The sequence below is a fragment of the Passer domesticus genome, chromosome 7 (assembly GCF_036417665.1).
Source record: "Passer domesticus isolate bPasDom1 chromosome 7, bPasDom1.hap1, whole genome shotgun sequence".
NCBI classification, from domain to species: domain Eukaryota; kingdom Metazoa; phylum Chordata; class Aves; order Passeriformes; family Passeridae; genus Passer; species Passer domesticus.
Genome location: NC_087480.1, coordinates 16,589,985 through 16,615,861, shown reverse-complemented (window position 1 = coordinate 16,615,861; position 25,877 = coordinate 16,589,985). Strand labels below are relative to the sequence as shown.

At 46.5% G+C, this 25,877-nt stretch overlaps 1 protein-coding gene across 6 annotated transcripts in view; it reads left to right on the top strand.

Moving 5' to 3' along the window:
• The window catches only part of DCX (doublecortin), a 106,004-nt gene that overhangs the window by 2,522 nt on the left and 77,605 nt on the right, over positions 1-25,877 (top strand). For 4 of the 6 annotated variants that reach the window (XM_064427158.1, XM_064427163.1, XM_064427162.1 and 1 more), the window contains exon 2: positions 24,275-24,471. The exons of 1 other annotated variant lie outside the window; for it this stretch is intronic. The gene's annotated coding sequence lies outside the window, so the exon portion shown is untranslated. Of the gene's footprint in view, positions 1-24,274; positions 24,472-24,582; positions 25,126-25,877 lie in introns of those variants that run through there. One more of the 6 variants, XM_064427159.1, reaches the window with a different exon arrangement.

Below are 25,877 nucleotides of genomic sequence, written 5' to 3'. Positions count from 1 at the left end.
TTGCTGGTTGAATTTATGAGACCCAGAAGAGACAGATATGTTGAAACCTTGCATCCTTGCTCGCTATATAATGCTAATGAGCAGTGCTGAAATGAAAGGCTGTCTCCCTGTCCATGCCATCCAGCTTCTCTGCTCAGCTTTTTTCTCCCTTTGTTGATTTTGCAGTAAATTATCTCTCCCTTTTGTAGGACCGAGCTATTGCTTGCTGGGTGGGTGCACTTGGATTTCTTGTTTACTTTGTAGCAGGGTATAATAATGACAGATGAATTTTAAATACTGCCACAATTTATACCAGCTGAGGCTGATGAATACTTGACTGAATGATTGCTGAATTCCCAAATTGTTGATAAACATGTAAATTTCTGGGACAATCAGTGACAAATTTATGTTACATAAAATAAAGGTGTACAAATTCCCTTGGAGCTACTCAGAGATATGACCCCAGGGAATGTATATTTTTAAACAGCCTTTGGGAATTTGGGGGCAAACACCCGGGGAGCTTGTTGAACTTTTTCCTTTGCACCATTTGGCCTGTGTCTCAAGCTTTTAATCAGGTCATTTCACACATCTTTCTCATAAGACTCTCACCAGTCTTAGAGTGAAATTCGGATTTTAGAAGAAAACAAGATCTCTGCATGATTGTTAGTGAGTATAATCTGTGTGTTCCTATAGGGATTCTTGTGTTACCCTCACTCATGAATCCTATCAACACAGTAAATGTATAATTTGGGTCTTTAAAATTTCCTTTCAGTGCAGCTGCAGTGAATGGGGACATGCTGAAGCAAGGGGTAGCTGTTTGTCTTGGCAGACTGGGGTCTGTTTTTGTTCTAATATGTTTTGTTCTGTACTGTTGTAGAACACGTAAAAAGACATGTTTTGGTAGAATTTGAATCAGGAGTCTCTAATGGATGGAATTTAAAATATGATAAATATTCAGGTTCCTGTGAAATGGCTCCAGCTGCCACCAGCTTTGAGGGAAAAGCCCCACAGAGCAAGGGGTGCCAACCTTGAAAGCAAAGACTGTTGCCTCAGGCTTGTTCCTTACTTGGGCCCCAATCAAATGTACTGACTTCTCTCTGTCTCATTTCTTTTTCATGAAAAAGGAAAAATTATTGGTCCCTCCCGCCAAGGGCTATGCAGATGCAGTGGTCATGTGTCCCCTGCTCCAGCAGCACCCGCTGCCTTTCCCTCCGTGCATTCCCACAAAATCTCCTTTTCTCCAGCACACCGAGCCTGAAAATGCTCGTGGGTTTGGACTGAAAGAGTTTTGTTGCTTTGAAAGGCTCAGGGGCTGTTTTGACAATTTGGCTTTGTTTGGAACTTCATCATGGCAATGCTTCAGTTTATTTATAGAAACTTAGTCTCCCACAGATGACTGAAGAAATTCAGTGTTGTCTGATGTTGCTGCTAATTTTGAGGAACATTTCTAATTTGATTTACAGTTGCCAGTGAAGGGCTGCATTGTTCTGCACAGAATTCTGTCTGGAACAGCCCTGAGCTTCATTTTTGTGAGTGAGCTTGTGGGGAAGGCATTGCATGTCCCCAGAATGGCATTAGCACCACTTGCAGAAGGGACAGGCAGTGCTCAGGATAAGTCAGTGAGGGCTGGCTCAGGTAGGGCCAGCTGGCAGTGAACAGGGTCCTGTGAACACCCTTTGGAGCAGGGGGAATTTGGGAAGCAGATTCCAGCAGGATCCAAGCCACAGGTTCATGTCAGCCACCCTCCATCAAGATCCCACATGGATCACGTGGGCCTTGGCAAAAATTTATTGAAAAATAAACAGACCTTGTGTTCTCCAGCCCACAGTTTGGAATATTATTATTTCTCCTGAAGCAGGATAGTTCTTGCAGCAGTGCCTATTTTTAAGGGAGTTCAGCACAAATTCTAGACCCAGGAGCTTCATGCAGGTCTGGAGGAACTTTGAGATGTGCTGGTCCTTTGGTTTTGGCTGGCCAGTTGCTAAAACACATCCTGAGAGACAGCAGTGAGCCACTGTGCTTCAGTCACTGAAAATGGATGTGGCATTCACATCCTCTGGAAAAATCCCTTCGCCCAGGATTTTTCTCCTGGGAAGCTGAGAAGCCTCAGAGAAAAGGAAAACAATTCTTATCTCATTTGCTTCTGCTGTGTTGTGCTCATGTGTGGAATGTGTTTGGAGATTGTTTACCCACAGGTGGTTGTTTCATTGGATTCTGGTGTGAGTTGTTTTCACTCTTTGGCCAATCAGAGCCAAGTTGTGTCGGGAATCTGGAGAGAGTCACCAGTTTTCATTATTATCTTTTTAGCATTCTGTATATTTTCTGCATTCTTTAGTATAATATAATATAATATAATATAATATAATATAATATAATATAATATAATAATATAATAATAAATTAGCCTTCTGAGAGCATGGAGTCAGGTTCATCCATCCTGCCTTCATTGGCCCTACCCAGCAAATACAATAAATGGGTTCTTGTTTGTCACCCTCCCAGCCCAGCTCGTCCCAGAGCTCACCAGGGTTGCACAGTGAACACCACACCTGGGTTTCTATGTAGCCACAGGAAAGTCTCCAGGAGATGAGGCTGTGTCCCTGCCTGATGGACAAATCATCCATGAGGACAATGCAGAGTTTGTTGAGCCACTCATGGAATTTTCTCCTTCCCATCTGCATGGCAGGGCTGGTGCCCCAGGGGACACCTGACACTGGCCTCAGCATCAAACCAAAACCTGAGGTGTGTAAATGTGTGAAATTTGCAGGTTTTGTGCTCTCTGCATTCCTCTGGGCATTCTGGATGGAGCCTGGAAATGTATTTTGTATTCCCAGCTCACTTTCCCCCTGCCAGCTCCTTGCTCTGGCTGAGGACAGCGTTTCCCTTGGTGTCAGCCATGGTCACTCTTGAGGCACTGGACCTTTGTCTTGTCACCACAGAGCCCCTCCCAGCCCACCCAGAGCTGGGTGCTGAGAGCCCTTGGACTCCTGAGGACTTCTCCCAGATTTCTGCCTGCAGGAACAGCTTGCAGGGTTAATGCTTGGGTAGGATTCCCTGAAAGGTGCTTTTCCCAGCACAGGTGATGTCAGGAGGGTCTCAGGTAAGGTCACACATGTTAAAACGAAGGCACCCCTGAGCTTGCCAGGCAGCACTTGTGACCACAGCACTGATCAGTGATTCCTGAGCAGAGCCATCCCTAAGCTGGAGCTCCCTGTTGAGCAGGATGGCATTTTGGTCTGAGCCCAGAGCTCAGGTATTGACCAACTCACTTCTGCCAAGGGACCCACGAGGCAAATCTTTAAAATATGAACAGATAATTCCTGGATTGTGACCAAATCCCCCCAGCCAGGCCGTGAAGCTGAGTGCAGGGTGGGTAGAGCATGGGGAATGTGAGCTGCAAAGCAGTTAAACCCTTCCCTGAAGCCTCTGATGCCACATTATTTGCATGATTCACAGTTAACAGATGGGCTTCTGCCTATACTGAGGGGGGACCAGTTCTTCAATTAAATAATAATCATGACCGTTTATACTGAAAGGAAAACAATTTAGTGATGACCCCATTACACCAATTTTTATTTCCTTGGTTTGTTTGTTTGTTTTAATTCCAGTCATAGGGAAGAAAGTCTCTTTTCTCAATTCTCATTTACAGAATCTGCAGCTGAGAGAGCTCTGCCCACCCACACACTTTAACATTTCAGATATCAGCATTTCCAAGCAGGCCTGGATGAACTCTTTCTAAACCTGTCTGGAGGAAACATGGTTGAAATCTTCACAGCACAAGAGTGAAAAAGAGTGATAGATGCAAACATTGCCATCTCTGCTCTGCCACCCATTTCCACTGCATTTTTGAGGAAATCCTGTGTTTGGATGCATCTGTCCTGTACAGGAGAGCACAGCACAGGAATCCTGAGCTGCTGCCAGCTGTACTGAAAGAAATATCATAGTTTAACCTTAAAAAATGTAATCTTCCAAGTGATACAAAAGCCATTCAGGTATTTCTCTTTAATCCCTTCTCAACACCAGGGATCTCTCTCTTGCCATGGTTCCCTTGGCTTCCACCCCAAAGCATTTGTACCTCAGTATCTGCCTTTTACTGACACACAGCCCACGTGTTGCCCTGTGCAATGTTATCCCACTTTATTCTGCCGCACCCAGGCAATGAGCAGAGAGTTAAGTCACATAAACTAACCCTGAAATCCTTTTTGATTCATGGGGAGCCCAGTTGTGTCATAGTTGGGACGGTCACAGTACAAAGCAACACTCCATTTTCAGAAGGCTTCAAACCCTGTTTCATTCCAGCATGCATGCTTTTTATACATTCTAACAAAGCTCATCAGTTTACACTCTACTCATTGGTTAGAAGAGACAAAGTGCTCATTGGAACAGGCAGTTGCAGGTTTCTCTTATTTATCCTTCTTTCTTTCTTGGTTTCTACATCAACGACCTTGGTAGAATTCTTTCAGGGGTGAACATGGATCCTCTTCTCAAACATGGATCCTCTTCTCAAACTTCTCTCTGGCTTTCAGAAGTTGCTGTAAAACCTCTTCCACACAGTTGGTGTTTGGGGAGTGCTGAAGAGGAGAGCAGGCGGGATGAAAACGTGAATAACAAATGCACAGTGCCTGAATTCCCATTTTGTTTCACGTGGGGCATCTTTATACAACAAATTTTAACTTGTGCTGTTTTCATGAGAGAATGGAGACAGGGTGTCAGCCCAGAGAGCCCCTCAGTCTGAGCTGTGGCAGCAATTCCTACACATTTCTAGTCAATCTAAATGGGGGGATGTTTCCATTTGATGCCTTTGTTTGTAATAGCAGTCACAAGTTCCCTCTTCCCCAGCCTCTGGGTCAGTAGCAGAACAAGCTCACTGGCCAGTTCCACTTAATTATTGTTCATTTTTGGTGAAGAAAAGAATAAGCATCCCTGTGTGATTCTGCTTAACTGATGTGCCTGGTTATTAATAGCCAGTTTTGGTCCCCCTTCCAGCCTATGTGCCACAAAATACGTTTCTCTTCTGTTTCCAGGATCAAGCTGTCTGGGAAGAAACTGTTCTGTGAAAACGCTGGACAAAAAGCTTATTGAACAACCCTTCCTTTTGAACAGAAGACTGATTTCTCTTTTTTTTTTAGCTTATTAACAACAAATGTTGCTTTATTGCCTCACTTTTCATAGCTGAAGACATGTTTTCAATTTGGACAAAGATCTCTACAAAGATTCACCACATGGTTCTGCATGGCCACTTGGTCCTTTTCCTCTGCCTTGCTCTACACAACCTCTCTGAGTTCTCACTGGAAGCAGGTTTATCCATGCTCCAGACTGACTTTGCAGCAAGTCCCAGCTTCTAAAACCCCAGAAAACTTCTAAACTTCTAAAACTTCTCCAGTGCCTGGGCAACAGCTCCAGTCTCTGACCATTCTGCCACGTGGATCTTGTGCTGGAGTTGGGTGATGCTCTGGAGGGAGAGAGGAGCTTTTGTCCTGCCTGCTGGGCACCAGTGGCCAGCTGAGATGTCCCTGCTGCAGGAGGACACTGGAAAGAGGCAGGGTGTGGATGCTGAAGATGGGCTTTTGTCCCCCTGGTATTCAAAGAGCAGTTCCATGTGCCCAGGTTAAGGGACATTTAAACATCCTGGGTCAGCTCTCCACACCTGATTCTCCCTGGAACTGTAAAGGCATTCAGCCCTTCTCTGGCAATGGCTTTAGGGAATGTGAGGTGTGTGTCAGTGTCTATTCAGTGCTAGTGCTGCTCTCTGTAAAGCTTTCAAATTCTCTGTTTCCACTTTTGGAAGGGAGAGAATCTTTCTGTCTTACCCACTAACGCTGCAAAATCCCTGTTCCCATTCCCGAGGATTTTAGTCCTGTGCTACAGGGAGGACATGGCACATTATCTGCTTCTGCATACAATTTATTATCATCAACATTTCTTCCTGCTTCAGCTCTGCCTCTGATGACAGGCTCAAAATAACAAAGAAAAAGAGGAGCAAGTGCAGGAATAATGTGCTGGGCTGCACATTGAGTGTCTTTCTTAAGCTGCACCAGGAGCATGTAGAACCTGTGTGTGATGGTCTGGGGCTCTCAGCAGAGGCCAGCCCTGCAAAGATTATCCTGGGAATAAATATATGAATTAAAATGGGAACAGAATGTAAGAGAATAGACCTCTGCTTTAAAGAGCCACTGCTTTAGAATGGGGAAATCTTCACAGCCATGAGCTTGGAGTAATCTCAGAACCATCAGCTATGAGATTTCTATAGAAATTTCTCTAGAAATTTCCATGTGTGGACCCCACCAGGAGTGCAGGAGTGCCCTGCCTGGTTTAGTGCAAACAGTTGAATGATTCATACAGATAACTGTGAGAGTGCAGCTTAAATTCCACTGGGGATCAGTAAAGTCCAGTCACTTCAAGCAGAAGAACTTTACGACACCCTGCAGTGTAATCAACTCTGCTGATTTAAATATAAGTCCTCTGAAGGGAATTTAAATCTCTGAATCTTCCTGAACCAGCTGATCTCCTTTCAAGAAGAAGGAAGGTTTGTACCACTCCTTTTTGAACTCATAAAATGCCTCTTGTCCTTTGACATTTTGAGATATTTCATTTTCAGTGCCTATAATTCCACAAGGTACCTTCATGTTGTGTGAAATACACAGACATTTTGCAGTGCATGACCTGTGGTATAGAAACTGCCTTCTCCCATCAAATATTTCCTGTAGGCAGGAAAACACTTTTTAAAAGAAAATAAGACAATCTGGAATTCTTTCCTGCTCTTTGTCCCAGGAAAGCACAATATCAGACCTGATGGTAAGACAAGGTCTACAAAAATAACTCTTTTCAAAGGAATCCAAGACAAGGTCCACAAAAGAATAACTCTTTTCAGAGGAATCCAAGACAAGGTCCACAAAAGAATAACTCTTTTCAAAGGAATCCTCTGTTAATAGAACCTGGCACATCAGTCTCTGCCCTCACACGTTCCTGTGTGAGGAAATCGTGGCTGTCACTTTCAGAGACACATCCTGTTCTTTCTGGTGGTGGGAGATTGAGGTCTTGCTCAGATCTGCTGACATGTGAGGATTCTCTTTGTTGCCCTGCTTGTGGCTGTCACAGCACATCAGGTTCATTACAGCTGAGGTAAGATTTGTTTTATGAGCCTGACAAGAAATGTTGAAGTGTCTGAGGTGCTTGGGATAATTCATCTGAGAAAGAGGGTGAGTTCCTTGCACTGGAAAATGCTTGTGTGCTGGAAAGAGCTCCAGCTGAAGGGAGAGCAGATGTACAGAAGAATTCCATCACAAATGATTGCACCATGTCACCTTCCCTTGATAACCTTGGCCTGACATAGCCAGGTGAGGGATGCAGCTGCCAAGCTGACATTTCCCTCAGGAAATGCTCTGTCCCTCGTCTGGTTCCCCCCTCCTTCACTTGCAAAATCTTTGATAATTAAATCACTGTGAAGGCAAATGATTTGTTGGTATAATTCATTTGATAATTCAGCCTAAGCCCCACATTTCTCTTTGCACAAATGAAATTAGCTCTGCTCACAAAAGATCTGCTCCTGAGCTACCTGCTCACTCACACAATCCCTTTCCTAATTAGATACCAGCATGGCTTTCTTCCCAGCACAGGGAAACCAAAAAGGTGCTTTTCCCTGGAGAGGTCCTGGAGACCCTGATGTAAAGGACAGGGAGAGATTAATTTCTGATTTATTTTCTTTTTCTCCCATCACTCAGCTATGCTTCCTTTTCTTTAGTGTGTGTTTCTGAGAAAACTGAATGAAATTTTTATACATGCCTATTTGGAGAAGAAGAGCAGCATCCAGATTTGGCCTGGAGAGCACACCCTGCTCTGGAAGTGCCAGCAGACACTTTTTTCCCATTGCATCCCAGTCCACCTCCTCCAGAGGGATGCAGCACCTGCAGGGAGGGTTCCACTTGAAACAAACCCCATGGTTTTCTGTTGTTGCTGTCCATGGATGAAGCTTGAATGTTTTTTCCATCAGAAATCAGAAGGGTGTAATGGTCCTTGGCTCGGCACCCTTCCCCCAGGGCAGGTGGTATCAAACTGCACTCTCCAACCACGAATCCCCAAACCCCTCTGGGACTGCAGAGATAAAAGCAACCCTCTCTGTAATTAATATGTTTGATAAGTGATGGGCAGCCAGTTAAAACCCAGGAGATGCAAGTAATGGCAGAAGTGGCTGAGGATGGCAGTGAGAGAGGGGTCAGAGCAGGAGCCAAGCAGGGACTGGGCTGGGATAGGAGCTGCTTGTAGCTCTCAGTGCAGCTTCACTGGGACTCCAGAAGAAAGGGGCAGCTGAAAATCAACACCCCAAAAGCTGTAGCTGACATAAAAGAGCCCTGCTGCAGCATCAGCACTGCCAGAGCTTTACAGCATGGACAAGCAGCACCCACCGGGGCTGCCCAAGAGCCCCAGGATGAGCTGCTGCCCCAGCCTCACTGCTCAGGTTTTGCAGCAGCTTCAGAAGCAGCTGTCGTGCTTTGTCCCTGACCAACAAAACCAGATGAGCCCTGATCTGATCTAGCTTCTAGTTCGTGGCTGGCTAAATCAGTGTTAGCTGCTGGCCTCCTGATCATCTGGTGTCACATTTCCCCCTAGAATCAGCCCAAACGAGCACATTTTAATTTGGGGGGAAAGACAAATCTCTTTGTTGGGTTTGACCTAAAACTCCAGCGTGCCTGCAATTCACAGGGAAGGCTTTGTTGTCCCAGCACAGCACTGCTGCAGCTCTCTCTGCAGGCAAGACCCTCACGTGTGAGCCACCACTGGAACAGCTTTCTGTAGGGAGCCCGAGGGAATCAGGAAGGAGAAATGGGGGAAGCATCCATTCCAAGCCTTGACTTCCAAAGAGGAGAGCACCACAGGCTGATATCCTCACACCAACAGGAGGCAAACCCAGCTTTCCTGGCTTCTCTATTCAGATTTTGCCTGTAACCCATTGAAACACAAAGGGCTTAGACTTCAGGAGCCCATAATGACTGAAGAAAGAAACAAACACATTGTACAGCATGGTACCACAAACTGAAATGCATTTGAAGTGTTACAATTTCTGTACCCCACCCTACCAGTATCAGCAAACACTAGGAAAAGAACAAGGAAATCATCCCTTTGTTTAAAGTACTCTGAATGGCCAGACCTGGCCTTTGTTTAAGAATCATTGAAGTTGGAAAAGACCTTCACATTCATCAAGTCCAACCCTTGACTGAATACCACTACAGTACTGGATTTTTAACCTGAAAAGGGAAAAAAAAAAGTGTTTTGCACTGTACAAAAGGCCTGGTTTCACTTGAGTGCCTTTTGTGCTGTAGTATCAGAATAAGGCAAGGGAAGTCTGTGTGCTGACTTGTGCCAAAGATGCCAGGCAGTCCTACAGAAGTCTGTGTGCTAAACTTTACAGACTCTGGACTCCCTTAGCAGTGAGGCAATCTTTGTTTCTGCTAGCATGGCACAGAACTGTGTGTTGTGATGTCCCTGCTGTCATTTTTGTGTTCACATCTTCTATTGTCACTGCTGGGCGATTTCCTGACTCAGTGGGGTTAGGAACTTCCCTGAAAGACTGTTTGTCTTATTTTTTCCCCCTAATGTTACTCTCAGGTTAACTCTCCTTTCCCTTTCTTCATGTGAGCAAACAGACTGAAAATATTTCCTATAGCTTCCACGTGTGCTTGCTCTTAGTGAAACATCAATTCCAGGCTCTTTAAGAGCAGCTCTCCCCACGTTTGCTCCTTCCCTTGCTCTCCCTCCTCTCCAGGCTGTGCATGTGCTCCCTGCTCGAAGTCCCCCAGCCCCGGGCGCTGCTGGCACGGGGCCACCTCACACTCCAGATGGCTGCCACTTGCTGCTCTGCCAGGGGACCAGCTCCTTGTTCCACACACAAACCCAACGCTCCTTGCTGGGGAGGATGAAACAGGAAAGCCTTATAAATATGATTGTCTGGCAAAAGATTTTGAGAATATGGAAACTATAAGCGAGATTGAAATGAAAGCAAGCTTTGAGACACCTTAGTTACTGAACAACTGGAAAACAATGGCATGGCCAGCTGAAGGTAATCCCCTTTCGATGGAACAATACCCTTTGCCTGCAGACAGGCCCAAGGGTCAGAGCAGACCCTACCAGCTTGGCAGAAGGGGTCCAAAGAGCAGTTTTTAGGGTTTAAAATGTAACACAGTATGGTAATGTAATGATTCTTATAGGCTGGATATAAATGCTATAGGATTTGTATCTTGTACTAGATTTGTTAGTGAGAATTTGAATATTCAACACAGAAGAAGATTTGTTGTATTGTAACAGGAACCTCTCTCTCTCATCCTCTTTACCATGCTCTTGGCTTCTTTATCATTCTCTTTAGCTCTCTCTCTCTCTCAGCCTGCTCCCAGCTGTGGCTGCAGCTCCCAGCAGGGCCCCTGTGTAAGATCATGTCCCACACTGGGTGCCACCTGTAAGATTGAGTCTGGATGGGCTGTTTGGGTCCACTCTGGCTGCTATGGACCCCAGCCCAGAGGGTCTTACATGGATGAAAGCAAAAGATGAGAAGTGCTCTTCCCCACGTGAGATGTTCTCTCTTTATTCCAGGAGACACACCATGTGGACAAACGCATGGGAGAAAGAGGGTGTTCCCTAGTGGCAGGGGTCTTTTATACCCCAGGGAATGGGGACAGAGGGAGAGGTCCACAGCCAATGGATACCAGTGAGGAGAGGAGAGGGAGAGAGCACCAGGGGGTACTGGGGTGTGTGAGGAAAAGACCATGTGATGGGGGAAGAACAAACCATGTGATATAACATCAACTATTCAGTGCAATATAAGGACTGCTCAGTGCAAACTCCTAATCACCCAGTGCAAAACATCAACTAAATAACTATTTAGTGCAACACAACACCCCTGCACCCAGGGCCTCTGCAATAAACCACAAGTTCCAAGACCTGGCTTCAGAGATCTCTCGTCTCCATCCGTCCCAACCGTCCTACCCCCATTGCTCCTACAGCTCCTCACGTCAGGGAATGGTTACAGGAGGAGAGGAGGAGCTGCTGCCTGCTTCCCTCCTGAAGGACACCTTCACCCCTCCTGAAGACATCTTTGTTTAGCATCATCTGAATCTGCTCAGGGCTCCCTGGCCGAGGCACGGAGCAGGCTGCTGCTCACAAAGGTGTAGTAGCACCTCTCCTGCTTGCAGCTGCTGTTCTGGTGATGACTGTCACTTTGGGGCTGGTTATTCTTGGTTTTATCCACACCATGGTTTGTGGGTTTTTTCCAGCTGGTGTGGCGAACATAAAGGAACCAAAAGCTCTTTTGCCAGCTGGTGTGATGCAACCTCTCCCAGCTTCTGAGCTTGCAGGTGGTTGTTTGGAATGGTACTGCTCCACTCACGTTGTGTTCTTTGTTTCAGTGCTCTAGAAAAGTGGATTTAGGGCTTTAGGTCTTGTAAATTGTGATTTTGCTTATGGATCCCATTGCACCCTCTGGAGACTGCAGCACCAGAGATTCTGCAATAGGGCATTACTCTTCTTAGAAAAGTAATACTTTTCTAAGTATATTTTGCAGAAAAGAATACTTTTCTCCTACTGTGGCTGAAACCAGTATGGGCTGGCCACAACAAAAAAGTTATCCTGGCATGTAGGCACACAGTTTGGGGTGGCTGGGGTGGGCTGGCCCAGCCCCATCCCCAGTGCACAGCTGTGAGCAGCACTGACAGCAGCGAGCCAGGGGGTGCCCAGGGGTGCTGAGCACCCACCAAAGGGAGCAGAGGGCACACAGGGGCAGGGCATCAGCATCAGGGGTGTGAAAGGCTGGGCTAAACAACAAGAAGAGCAGATGTTTGGAGCCTTCTGAGGTCTTATGGGGCTGCTCTGTGTATTGTGGTTTCTTGACTGTGACATATGATGCAACACTAGAACCAGTTCTTATTGATGGGAAAGTAGGTGGAGGCATGTGGAAAGGTCAGTGCATGGGCATGTGTGTGCAGAGAGTCTGGAAAATGGTGCCACTTTCTGGGATGTCCACATCCAGCTGGATTGTGGCTGAACTGGAGGGAGGAGTTCAGGTGGGGAGTAGCCAAGCTGAAAGTGTGATGAGTGGTTGTTTCATATTAGCAAGTATAATTTGGGTTTGCTCCATTCCTTTGGGGCAAAAGGATGTATGAAGGTGTTTGGGAAATGCAAGACAGGGAGCAATTATTATGCAAAGGAGAGGCTCAGAGAGCCCCTGAAGAATCATAAGACAAAGCTCAGCTCTACCTCCTCTGTAACTTGAAGTTAATTTGAGAAGCCAGAATTAGGAAAAGCCCAAGAGACTGTGTGTGCTCATCCTGGGACTTGTCCAGCTCCTGCCACTGTGGCAGAAACACAGAAATGCCACCTGCCACATCCCACAGCTGTGAGCTGTGCCCACCCTGTCACAGCTATGCTCCAACACCCCCTGACCCAACGTGACCCCTGCTCTGCAACAAATCCAATGTGTGCAGTGACACAGCTGCCATCCACAGCCTTCTAAATCCTGCAGTGGATTAGAAATGTATTTATAGGAGCTGAGATGAATATTAATAAGTAGTTCCTCCCTGAAATCTAAATGTCTCCTAAAATCACCAGCTTTTCAGCCAACATAAATTAGCATAAAACTACTGCTAATCTCTGTCCTGGGTGAGGGGTTGGAAAGCAGCCCTGCAGCACAGCAACTCAGAGTCTAATTAAAAGCACCAGCTCAATCAGTAGTTCAGTGGATGGGACCTCCTGTCTATTAATTAGCAGGATGTTGCTGTAATCTCATCCCTCACCAGACAGATCCCTCATATCCCCTTTAATGGCTCCAGGTGGTCACTACAAGTCCTCCTAGATGTGTTTGCCATTGCAGTTGCTTTGCCCTGAGCAGGGATAGTCCATAGTTTGTCTCTTCTCAAGAAAACTGACATTGGTGAAGATGTGCCTGGGTTTGGGGTTTTTTCAGGTGCTGGGAAGCCTGAACAGTCTTCTCCATTTCAAATCTAAATTCTCCCCTTTGTAGCTGTAGAAGCACAAGTTTAAGAATAGTCTGAACTCTAATCTGAGCAGATATCTCTCACGTAGACCAGGTAAGACCCAGTCACCACACAGGCACCTTGGGTGGGCTCTTTCTCAGCACAGAGCTGAGCCAGTGACAGGAACATGAGGGGAAAGCATGTGGGCTGTGGCTTGTCTGAATTCCTGCTCTAGCTTCAGTCCTTGGGGTCCTGCTGTGTCCCTGGGCACCCTGGTCCTGTGGCTGTGGGTGAGAATTGCTCCTTCAAAAGGAGCAGGGAACATCAGACCAGCTCCCTGACAGCCCCTGAGGATCCAGGAGGACTCTGCTTAAAGCTCTACTGAAAATGTTTCTGCATCTAAACCCTAATCAGAAGTCATTGGAGGAAGAGGGAAGTATGAACAGCAATTCGTTGCATAAAGTAGGAACTCTTCTAGAGCTGGCTGAAATGAATTCCTGGGCGTGGAGATGTGAGAAGATGGGCTGAGGGCAGATGGATTTATGCTGCCTGAAATGCCAGAGTGTGTGAGCTCAGTGCTGTGCCTTGGACAGCACTGCTCAGAGGAAACCACCTGCATCCAGCCTGCAGGGGTGGGAGTGAAGAGGGACCCTGACACTGCTGAATCACAGTGAGCAGTGACCACGTGCAGTGGGGTGAACTTCCATGAGCCAGCAAGAATTTCATGGGATGAGTAAAAGGCTACTGAAATGGGTAAGAATTCCATTGGATGAGTGAAATACCCATCACTGAAATGGGTATTTTGGGGAATACCACAAAGATGTCTCTACTGCAGAGTGGTTGGCTAGAGTTTAAAACATCCAGGAGTTCTTTTCAGCATCTGAGCTCCTTCAGAGGTTTGGCTGCAGTGGCACAGTGTGGAGTCTTTGCTTCTTTTTTGCTAGGGTTGGGATTAAATGCCTGATGTGAGATGCTAGTTCTTGTTTGGACTCAGATGTTTATTTGTTCTTATCTCTGTTACAGTCTCACAGACCCTGAGCTCTGCAGCACTTCTCTCTAACAAACTAATAATGGAGCCCATCTCTCTCTCTACAAAGCCTTTTAAGGATAAACCGTCCAATTAAGAAATTATACCTAAATTATTTGTACTTTTAACCCAACCCATGGTTGGTTATTGGGTTAAAAGTCCATGCAATATGGACTTTTTATCCAATTGCACAAAACCACCCAAACCCATGGAAAAGGTGAAGAAGAAGGACCAACCTCTGCCCTAAAACCTCCATCTTGCTTTATATATATCACTATATTCTAATCCCTTAAACTCTGGGTTTCCCCCCCTGTGATATCACACACTTCTACCCAAACTCCACACCCACAATCCCAGTTCCACCATTCCATTTTGGAAGCTTCCCCACGGCCTCAGGTCAATGCAGGGTTCTCTTGGGGGTCGGTGCCTCCAGCACAGAAGGTCTGAAGCTCTCAGCAGCCGGGGCTCCAGCAGAGCTTGTCCCCGCTGAGGAGGGAAGGCAGCGGGTCCCCGTGGCTGTGCCAGCCCCGAGGCTGTGCCAGCTGCTGGGAACTCAAGCCCTTCTTGGATTGCCATCTGCTGGCACCGCATTTAACTGCGGGGCCGCGCAGGGGACACCGACCAACGGGACAGAAGGTGAAGGGTCCTGTGACTCCTCTTATCAAGTGTCTTGTCTTGGGCTGACCCCATACTGACCCCATACTGACCCCGAATCCTGACTTCTTTGGTCGTGGGGTGGGGAAAAGAGACTTTCTACTACCTTGGGGTCATCTCAACCCCAGAAACCAGAGCCAGCTTCTCTCCTCCTCTCACACACTCTCACTCCTCTCTGAGTGCTGATGGTGCTGTGCACTTTTTGGGTTTTTTTCCCCATTTTCAATTACGTTATCCCGGCATTACAGCTGTTTCAATGCAGTATTGACTGAGCTAAAACTCCATCTCTGGAGGATTTGCCCCCTGAAATGCTCAAATTATAAACGTTTGTAGCCTAAAGAAGGGCTGTTCTGCTTCTGATCCTGCCAGGCAGTCCAGGCCTGAGCAACCATTCAAAATGATTTGAGAGAAGCTGAACAGGGGGAGAAGGATGTGATGAAAGGCTCGTGGTGGAGATAAGGCCAGGGAGATCACTCAGCAATTACTGTCACGGGCAAAACAGATTCGTCTTGGGGAAATTAATTATTACAAATCAAATCAGAGCAGGGCAGCGAGAAATAAAAGCAAATAATGAAATACCTTCCCCCTAGCCCTCCCCTCTTCCTGGGCCCAGCTTTGTCGGAACCCAGGACATTCCTCTGACTGCCCTGGATGATCTGAGACCCTGGCAAGGGGCTCAGAGACCTTGGCATGGAGTCAAGAACACCTGTGCCTTTGATTTTAGTCCATGGAAAAAACGACAAACTTTATGTGAATATTTACAAGCCACAAGAGTTTGAGAAGAATGATAGTTAATTTGTCACAGGGTGAAAAAGTAGAATTTTGGGGTTTTAGAATGGGGGTTCAAGAGGCAAGAGGGAGAGATTTGAGTGTGTCCTGTCCTTCTTCTTGCCCTCCATCTTCTGCTGGGATGGTGACACTTTTGGATTGGTTTAGAGTAGAGACAGACTGTCTAACATAGGTGATAGGTATTGGAAAATGATTGTAAGCCAAGTACACGTAGTTCTTAGTGTAAAAACTTTACAGCACCCCAAGGGCAGGGACGGTGCCACAGCCAGACCTGCAGGGCAGATCTCAGCTGGTCAGGGAGAGAATGTTATAGATAAGGAAAAATAAACAACCTTGAAAAGCAGAACTGACGAATCCTGACTTCTTTGGTCGTGGGGTGGGAAAAAGAGACTTTCTACTACCTCGGGGCCATCTCAACCCCAGAAACCAGAGCCAGCTTCTCTCCTCCTCTCACACACTCTCACTCCTCTCTGAGTGCTGATGGTGCTGTGCACTTTTTGAGTTTTTTTTCCCCATTTTCAATTCCGTTATCCCAGAGCCGCCGCTGGTGGTGCCGCTGTCTGGTTGTCACCGCGGTGCCCGGGGACCCCAGAGCGCTGCCAGCCCGAGCTGTCCCCGTGCTGCCGCTCGGTGTCACCACAGGGTGGCACCGCTGTCGCCTGGCGCGGGCGGGCGGCACCGCGGCTCCCTGCGGGTGACAGAGCCGGGACAGACCCTGCTCCCCGGGCACTGAGCTCACTGCCTCACGAATATTTCCTGTCCTTTCTTCCACCTCACAGGGACCCAGCGTGCGCTAATGTCGCTGTCTGTGAGCGGGATGAGTTAAAGACTCACTGAAATGGGTTTTTTGGGGAGTACCACAAAGGTGTCTCTGCTGCAGAGTGGCTGGTTAGGGTCTAAAACAGCCAGGTATTCTCTTTAGCTGGGGTGCGTGACATAATTATTTAATATAGTAATAAATATTAATGTTTAATAATAAATCCTAAATAGCCATAATACTAATAATAGTGATACTAGTAATACTAGTAATAACTAATATTAATTGTATTAATCATATTAATAACAAATAAGAATCTACAATAATTCAATATATTTTAATTAAATATATTTAATTTAAATATAAATATAAATTTATTTTTATAAAATTTATAAAATAAATTTATATTTATATGTAAATATAAATTTAATTTAAATATAAATATAAATTTATTGTAATAAAATTTATAAAAATAAATTTATATTTAAATATAAATATATATTTATCTATTTTATATAAATAATATTATATTCAATAATAATTTAATATAAATTATGTACCATAATACTTTATCTGGGGTATGTGACATAATAATTATAATTACCATATATAATTATTTTGTTAGTAATTACAAAAATATAATAATTAGCACTGCAGGGAGCACAGCCAGACCTCCCTGCAGGTCCTCTCTCCATGAAGGAGGCCTGGAATGGATGTCCTGTCCCACAGTGAAGTGAGGGAAACGTGCCATCAAGAAGAAAATGAAAGCATCTCTGGCTTGAGCAGCCTGGAGATGGCTGGGCCTAAAAGTGAGACAAGCCCTGCCTTTGATAACTCCCTGCCAGGGTTATGGCCACAGCCTGAGCCCACAAACGAGATTTGGGCTGGCCAGCAGGGCTGGAGCAGGGTGAGCACAGTGGAACCAGTCACAGCCATGGCCGGGGGTGTGCAGGGCTGTTCATGCTGGGTGGGCCCGCAGGTGAACTGGGTTTAACTGGGCAGAGTGCTCCCTGTGCTCGCAGGGCTCGGAAACGCAAGGATCAAATGGAAAATATTTCTTGGGTTGCCTAGAGAGTGCAAGTCACCTAATCCAACAGGCAGTTTGGGTTTCTAATTGGAAACAGAATAAACCTTGGGCTGAGAGCAGCAGAGCACAGGATGGACACACAGCCCCAGACAATGGCCTGACAGCGTTTGTGGCTCAGCCTGGCTCTGCACTGGGGCTGAGCTGCCTTCCTCTGGGAGGGAGAGCAGAGCAGGAGCTGGGCAAAAGCAGTGCCTGTAGCAGTTACATCATCATAAACCATTATCCCACGGTGCAAAGGTGGGATGGGCCCATTCTGCTGGGGTTTAAAGTGCTCACAGCACTGGGAACGGAGGCTGCTGCTGCAGGAGAGCCCTTGCCTTTGCAGCTTGGCTGCTCTGATGAAAAAGATGACTGTGGTTACAGCCCACAGGGCCCTGGGTAAAGTCAGGCTGCTGCTGATACAATTTGCTTGCAGCTAGCCAGGATTGAAAATCATCTCCATCTTTTTTTTTTTCACTACCACAGCATTTCATCAGTTGATTTTCTGGCTTGGGTCACTTGCCCCATGCATCCCTGTAGAGACAGTGCTCAAACTCACACTGAGTGAATTTACACACTGCACACTCAGTGCTTCTAGGGCTTGTTTGCCTGGAGTTTGGGGCCACAGGAAAGAGCCATATTCCCTTGTGACTTCTTGCAAGTAGCTGCTCTGATAACTGCTCAGAATGGATTTTAACTGGAAACCTGCCTTTTTTTTTTTTTTTTTTTTTTTTTTTTTTTTTTTTTTTTTTTTTTTTTTTTTTTTTCCTGGTGCCTGAGCAGCTGCTATCCCTGCTCAGTGTGAGTGTTCACACAGCTGATGTTGGGTAGCCCTTAGGAGAGCTCATGGAATCAGAAATGTGCTTGACAGCACCCTCAGAGGAGACCAGGAGTTTCTTCTTGACCTGGCTCTTCACCCAAACTTTGTGATACCAATCCTGATTTCTGATAGGGTTCTCATTCCCCTGTTCAGTTGTTCTGTGGTTCACAAAGTTTTCCAGGCTGGGAATTTAATCAAATAATCTGTGAGTAGTGTGTGCCCCTCTGGGAGGGTTTCCTGATGAACAGACCCTGCCCAACCTGAAGATAAAATAGCATCAGAACCATCTCTGTGGAGTTTCTGGTGTTGGTTTCTTGTCCAGTAGCTCCTTCAGTCAGCTCCTACTCCCCTGCAAGGCTAGAAAGGACTTTTCCAGCAAGCTGGAGATGTTCACAAGGTAAAAGGGTAGTACTTTTTATCCTAAAAAGCTGAGTGCCAAAGTCATTGTCTCCCTGCTGGATGATGCTTGTCTCCAGTGATCTGTCCAGGGGCATTAATGATGCTCAGTGCTTATCTCTTGATGGTCTGACTGTAGACAGGGAGAGCTTCTGCCTGCAGCCATCTCTCACCTCAGCACAACTCTGCTGGGTGTGGAGGGAGCAGGGGAAGAGCTGCACGAGTTCAGCTCGCAGTTTCAGTATTGAAATAAAGCTATTCAGAAGGCAGAGTGTCCCACAATGCTTCCACACTGTAACCTTTGCTTTAAAGATTAAAAGCACACAGGGATCCACCCGTGCAGGTCTCCAGGAGGTGTTTTAGAAATCCCTGGGTGCTTCAGTGGCTGCTTGGGTCAGGGTTTTGCATGTCAGGATGTGTCTGGAACCTGAATCCTTCCTGTGCTTGGGGCTGCCTTGTAGACAACAGGGTGATGCTGGCTGCTGTGTGCCAGACCCAGGAATTCCAGGAGGAGAAAACCAGATTTGGTTCCGTTTGAGGCAGAGTTTGCAGTGCTGGCTCTCCTTGCTGGGGAAAGGGGGCTGAAGGTGCTGATTTGTACTCGGTGTTTAATTGTCCCTCCATCCTGCCAGGCTGAGATTCTGTGTCTCTCTGGAGTGAGGGACGCAGCTCTGCAGACAAGAGACCCCAGTTCATTGATGTTTAAACAATGGTCTTTCAGTGTGCTCCTAATTTGCATAAGACTTCGGACAGATAAGCTGTTCTTTTGATGTAGCTAAATGAGTTTTCTCATTGCTGTATCTACCTCTAAATGCCAGTACAGATGCAAAGCACCGATTTTCAATAGATTATTGTATGTACATGATATGTGTGCCTGAGGAACAATAGCAAAATAACTGGGGAATATTTACTGTCGTGAAAAAATCACCATTCATTAGTTCTGTCTGTATTTTTAGGATAAAACAGATTGGAACCATCTCCTGAAAAGAGTAAAACAGGCACAAAATCTTTCTTTACCTGCTCTCCTACCTCTTCATTCCTGCTTTACTGCCCTACTCCTGGGACACTGATACAGCTAACCCTGCAGCCTCTGTTGGGCTTGGTCTGGGATGACATTTACTGAATGCACTGGGTGGAAGTCCCATGGAAAACAACTTCTGAAAAGGTCTGTTGTTGGGATTTCTAAGCTTTTAAGATGAGTTGTTCGAGTATCTTTTACAAATGCTTCCCCAGTGTCACCTGACTTCACTGTCACTGCCTTCAGAGTGACAGAAAGGATCTGTGTTTGAAAGGAAACATCTTGCACTTCCAACTTGAACGTGACATGATCCCCCGTGATGGCTTTGATGGGATTTTCCTTTCTATCACTTAGAATTCCATCAGGAAAGTCCTTCAAGCCTGTGTCACACTCAGCAGGCATTTTGAGAGAGGCTGGCAATCAGGTATTCAGTTCCAATTAACATAAAAAATGAAATTATCAAGAAGTTATTAAATTTGTGGTCACAAATCTCCTAACTACTATGATGCAGCCCGTGGACAACCTTGGAAAAAGGAGAATTTGGAGGTTTTGCTGTTCCATTTGTCATGACTTTGGCTGAGGCTCACAGACCATGTATCACCCATAACTTGGTCAGCACAAATACACTGACAAGCTCAGAGGGGCTCTGCACATCCCTGGGTACAGGCAGTGCATGAGGCAGCCACAGCCACGGATTTCTGCAAGATTTGCACTTTGATTTTAAGGGGAAATGCTGCCACTGAGCTGCCACCAGAAGCTGGCTCCTGGAACTCGCTGGCTCTGGCAGAGTTCACCCAAAATACACAGGGGTGTGCTGGGGTGGGGTGCTTCACTTCCTGCTGTCAGGGAACTTGTTTTCAGCTGGGAGAGATTTATTAATCGTGGTGGTTTGTTGCAGAAGGGAGGGGATTGAGCCAGAAGAGATCTAGTGCAGGAGGTATTTTCCTTTTGGATGACTGTTGTGGGGTTTAATGCTTTGTTGTATCTGGATGTGTTTGGAATATCTTGAGCTCATTGAGCTGCACAGATTCCAGATACTCAGCACAGAAAATGGCCTTTTCCTTTCAGCCTGCTTCCTGATGGTCCCTCAGAGGATGCAAAGGCCCCTGGCTCCCAGATTTCAGGAATACCCGAAGCTGAAGTCACCTGCTGGGATTGAGGGCATCTGCCACGGGTGTGGGGCTGCCATACCCTGGCTCAGCACAGCCTGTGGGGTGTGGAGGAGGGACAGGTCCCAGCCAGGGGACACTGCTGAGCACTCCCACACCCAGGTGGCCTTGGAGCCCCCCTGCTTCTTCCACCCTCTCCTCCTTCCTCACACTGAGAACTTTGTCCCTGCTCCTCCCTGGAGGTTCCAGTTGTTCAGACTGTGAGGGGTTCAGTCCTCCAACCTCAAGATGTGAGCAGCCCCTGCAGATGTTTCCAAGGCTTGCAGAGGGGGAGCTGCTCTGGGGGTGACCCTCCACCCTTCTCTCCCCAGTGGCTGGGCTGACTTTGGCTCTCCAGCTTTGGTATTTAAAAGACTTTCAGATGTGTGTGGTCCCTATAAAAATAAATCTCCAAAGGAAACAAATGTTATGTGGTGAAAGTCTGCCAAGTCCTCGTTGCTTATTAGCTCATAGTATTCTGTAGGAGGAACTTAGCTCTATAGCCTGATATAGGATAACTCTGTGATGAACTCTCAGCTCTTTTGAAGATTCAGATTTAAAGGATGTTGCTCTATAGGGTCGAGGTTGAGCCATTGACTTGATGGGATTTCAGCTGTGAGTGCCCTGATGTGTTATACTGCACTAAATAGTTTATTTAATTGTTGTTTTGCACTGGGTGATTACAGATTTTGCACTGAGTGGTCCTTATATTGCACTGAATAGTTGATATTATATCACATGGTTTGTTCTTCCCCCCATCACATGGTCATTCTTAAAGTGACACACTTGTCAGACCCCTGAAATAACAATTGGTTGTTTCACAGAGTTTTGGTGTTTAAGTTACATCAAGCAGAGCTTTGCCAGCAGTGATCAGGGATGACAATTTCCACCCAGTCCGGAACCACAGAGGTTAAAGTAAGAAATGTAACTAAACACATGCTTCCAAATAGACTGACTTGGAGATGCTGATCCAAGACTTCCTTCAAACCCAGTGATCACTTGATTTTTCTGTGATTCTGTGGTACAGCCAGACCGTGGCTGCTTATCACCCTGACTTATATCCTGTTCAGACAATGTGCTGTGCCACCAGAGGCAATTTTTATGGAAGTCAGGAAGCTGCATAGCAAAGCAACTGGGCATTGACACAGAGTATTTGAGACTGCAGCTCCCAGTGATGCTAAAAGCTGGGTTTTCTAGGTGTGTGTGAAGAAGTTAGCACACAGCATCACACAACCCCTGTCACCTGCAGTCCCTTTCCAGAGTGTCACAGTTGCTCAGCAATGTCAACAAACATGCATTTATACAGATTTAGTTACACAGGCAAAAGTCTAAATATTGCCTTCCTGGAGGAAAGATGATTCACCTGATTTGAAGTAGATAATTTAATCTGAAGAGCTAAATTTATCTTTCCTTTGCAGCTAGATGAAATTATTGATGGGAAGTGGAATTTTCTTTCCAATTCTCAATCACTCACGCTGCCTAAAATTGTTTAGAGTATGATGTCTCAGAGGGTGAGTCTCTTCTGATGTAAATATGTTTTGACTGGCATTAACTCCTTAAGGCCAGGGAAGAAGCTCTGAAGAAGAAATGAAGTCAGGAGCAGGCCCTTGCTTTCCTTAAGAAGCTGCTGCTTGTTTCTGTGCTGGTGTCTGTGGTCTGAGGTGATTCTGTTCTCATGTGGCGATAATCAAATATGGTGTGATTTCACTGAGGACATGTGAAATCAGTCTGGCTGCAGGGCTCTTCACCTCTGATGGTGCTCTGGCTTGTGAGATCCTCCTGATCTTGTGGAGGGATTAAAGGAGGACACACTGGAGATGTTCTGGGCACTGTTTAGGAGGAGCTTGAGGTTTTACCCAAGATGAACATTACCATGATTTGCTGTAGAAATCTTATCCTTCAGTCAGGGACAAATTCCAGTTCTCTTGTTGGGGTAATTCTTTTAAAATGCTTTTCAAAGGCAGTGCCTGTGCTTCAAAAAGCTCCTGTCCCTATCCTGAGCAGAGGTGTCCGTGCAGACACGTTCATCTCACAGGGTATGAGCTGGGGTGCACCAAGAAGAGCCATCTGTTAATGATGCTTGACCCCCTTTGCTGCCCTCAGAACTTCCCATTCAAGTCAAATTTGGGAGATTGACACATTGTGGTACAATTCCACCTGGGTCTACATCATCCTGCCTGGTTATTTTGGTGTAGTACCATCCATCATCCCAAAAATCTTCCTGTGTCAAAGCTGTGTGTGCCTCTGAAGGCTGAATGAAGACTCTCCTTTTCTCTATTCTTGCTGCTGCTGTACTTGGCACATGCTGAATGATTTATATTTTTGGCAAATTTTTAAAGCACGGGCAGATTTATATTTACAGCAGCATTGTATTAAAGGAAAAAATTGTTAATTCTGGACAGATTAAGCTCATGGTGATGAATAGCCAGGAATTATCTAATTCAGAAAATAGGACCTAATGGGAAGGACAAGGTTTGAAGTCCCACATACCCCTTGCGACTGAATCCAGAGAAATACTGAAATATACCCTGGAGAGGACAGACCCTGTTCTTCCCCTCAAGGGCTGATTCCTGAGGGAGGAGAGCAGCTCTGTCTCCTCTGCACTGATCCGACCATGCACACAAGGGAGCAGCCAAAAGCTCCAGCAGAGGATGCGTGGGAGCCTTTGAATAAAAGGGTGGTTTCAGGGAATAAGAAACTTTTTACAAATGTCATGTGTGAAAGTTGCTGGCAAACAGAGACGAACTCTCAGTGGGTTTGTGTCAGTGTTGCCTGGACTATCATGCACAGGGCAGACAAAGCTGGAATAAATACTGACTCCTTCTGTGTAAATGTGATACTGCTGTGATGTGCCAAAATGACAACATCTGATGTTTTCACTCGAAACAGACGCAGTGTTGTTAGGAAAGATTGCCTTCTACAGATGGGAAAACTCTCCCATTTCCAAATCCCATTCTTTTCTAACGTAAGGATGAGGCCAGCACCAGTGGGGTTAGGAGCAGGGTTAGTGGTGCTGCAGCATGGGAATCTCCACCCAGAAAGCAGGTGAAAGATTTTGCTGTCAAAGTGAAAGAGCTCAGTACAATTTTTTAACAGCTGGCTCCTCCTGTAATGGAATCAGAAAATAAACTTCTCTTACAGTGGGATGTGAGCCACGCTGGGTCTGCTGGGTTTGGCTTGTGCTGGATGACTCCATCCCGAAATCCCTGGGGGTTTGAATGAACTGGGATTCAGCGCTCTGGCTTTGGCTTGCGTCCAATGTTAACAGAGAAAAAGTATCCAGGGGCACCTCATGCAGAACCACCAAGTGAATTCTCCCTTTCTGCTTGCCAGTGTAAACCACAGCTGCCATGTAAAACCAGCACAGGGGCAGGACTGTGCCCAGTTCCACTGGTCAGAGATTTTCTCAGTTACATTCCTAATGCCCAGGAGTCTTGTGCCACACTGTGGGATTGTGACTGTGACCCCCCTGTACTGCTAATCCTGTAGGATTGGGGCAATTATCCTGCCTTTTTTTCCTTTTTTTCCCCCCCTCCCCACTGGATTCAAGGGGAAATTTGCATCCTTCCAAACACCACCCCCGACCGTGCCCCTCTAAACCTTTTGTTCACTGATTTGCTGACAATCCAGAGCTGGAATCAGCACCCCGTTTTCCCCTCAAACACAGCCTGTGAGCAGACAGCTGATGGTGAGAGTGAGAATCACTGAGGCAAAGTTACCGCGGAGGGATGGAACAAGGCACTAGGACCTAGGAGGCGTCTCATCCACCCTGGCAGGAATTTCTTGCTTGGAGCTCAGACAACAAAGGCAGAGTGAGCCTGGTTTTCTTTCTCTGAGCATCTCCACCCTGCACGCTGAAAACCGGTGAGTAGAGCTTGCCTGAGTGACTTGCATGCAGAAAAGTAAGAGAAGGGAGGAATCTTTCCTTGGTGCTTTACAGCATCTGCAGTTCATTTTAAAATCAAAACCCCTGCGTCCTCTGATTCATTCCCGAAGTTGCTTGGATGTTTCATTGTTCAGTGCATGACACCAGACGGAATCTACCCCGGTGGCATCGTGGGGGGAACGTTCCCAAGTCGGGGTTTCTGTGTGGAATGCCTGCATTGTCATCTGCCTCACCGCAGCCTGGGGACAATGATTTTTTCTTGCACGGGTCACGCTGACATTGTAAAATACAGGGAAGGAGCTTGGCTCCGGCGAGTGTAAAGGGCGGGGATGAGATAGCAACAGCTTTTCCTGGGTTTGTACCTGGCTGCCAAGGGCTGTAAATCCCCTTCCAGCCCTGTGTTAACATGAGAACCACATCCATGAGCTGCATGTGCCTGGCGCTGCCGGGGGAGGGAAGGGTCCCTATTGCAGGGTTGGGGGGCTCCTTCTCCTTTTGTGTTGGGGTTTGGCGCAGGAGAAAGGTTGTTCTCGAGCATAAACTAGAGACAGTGCACAATTCCTGCTCGCTGGGTGTCAGCTCCAGCCTCGGCTTTGCAGTGCTGGAAGCCCCCGTGCTCAGAACAATGAAAGGTGAGGAGCAGGGGCGGCGTGTCCCTGGGGCACGGGCACTTCCAGCTATTAAATCACTTAGGGCTGGGAGCGGGGGGTGGAAATAGCCCCTTCATTTTCTCCTCCTCATTAAACGGGAGCAAAAAATGCAATTCAGAGGGGGCTCGGGCTGAAAAGAGCTTACCGAAGCTGCGTTTCAATGACAGATTTTTCTTTGCAGTCATTTCTTCTTGGAGATGTAGGCTGGTCCTGGGAATTGATTGATGGGCTAGGAGGGGGCTGCGGATAGGGGGAAGGGTGGGCTGGATCTCATTGCTAACCCTTATTGAACAGGCTGTCACAAAGAAACTGCTTATTCCCCTGTGACCATTCTTTCATAAATGCCAGTTTATTCTAATGTTAAACATTCAGATGCTCTGGGTCCTTCCGTGATTCGACAGATTGAAGGGCTGATTTACTGGGATCTCCTTGTTTTCTGTTGCCAAAGGAAACCTCACAGGGCTCAGAGGTTTAATTCATTGCCAACTGGTGTTTGGATGAGTTTTTTGGGGGCCGAGTTGTGATTGCCATGTATCCCTTTGGCCCCAAGTCCCGATCTGCTGCACTTTGAGAACTCCCAGGTGCAGGAGCAGGGAAACGTGTTCCCTGCCCCCAGTAGTTGGATCCCTTTCAAAATGCGAGGACCCCTCCTACTCTCAGTCCCCAGAATCGATACAAATCTGGGTCAGGGGAGGGGGCGCTTCCCAAATGCATCTGTCCTGCTCCACACTCAG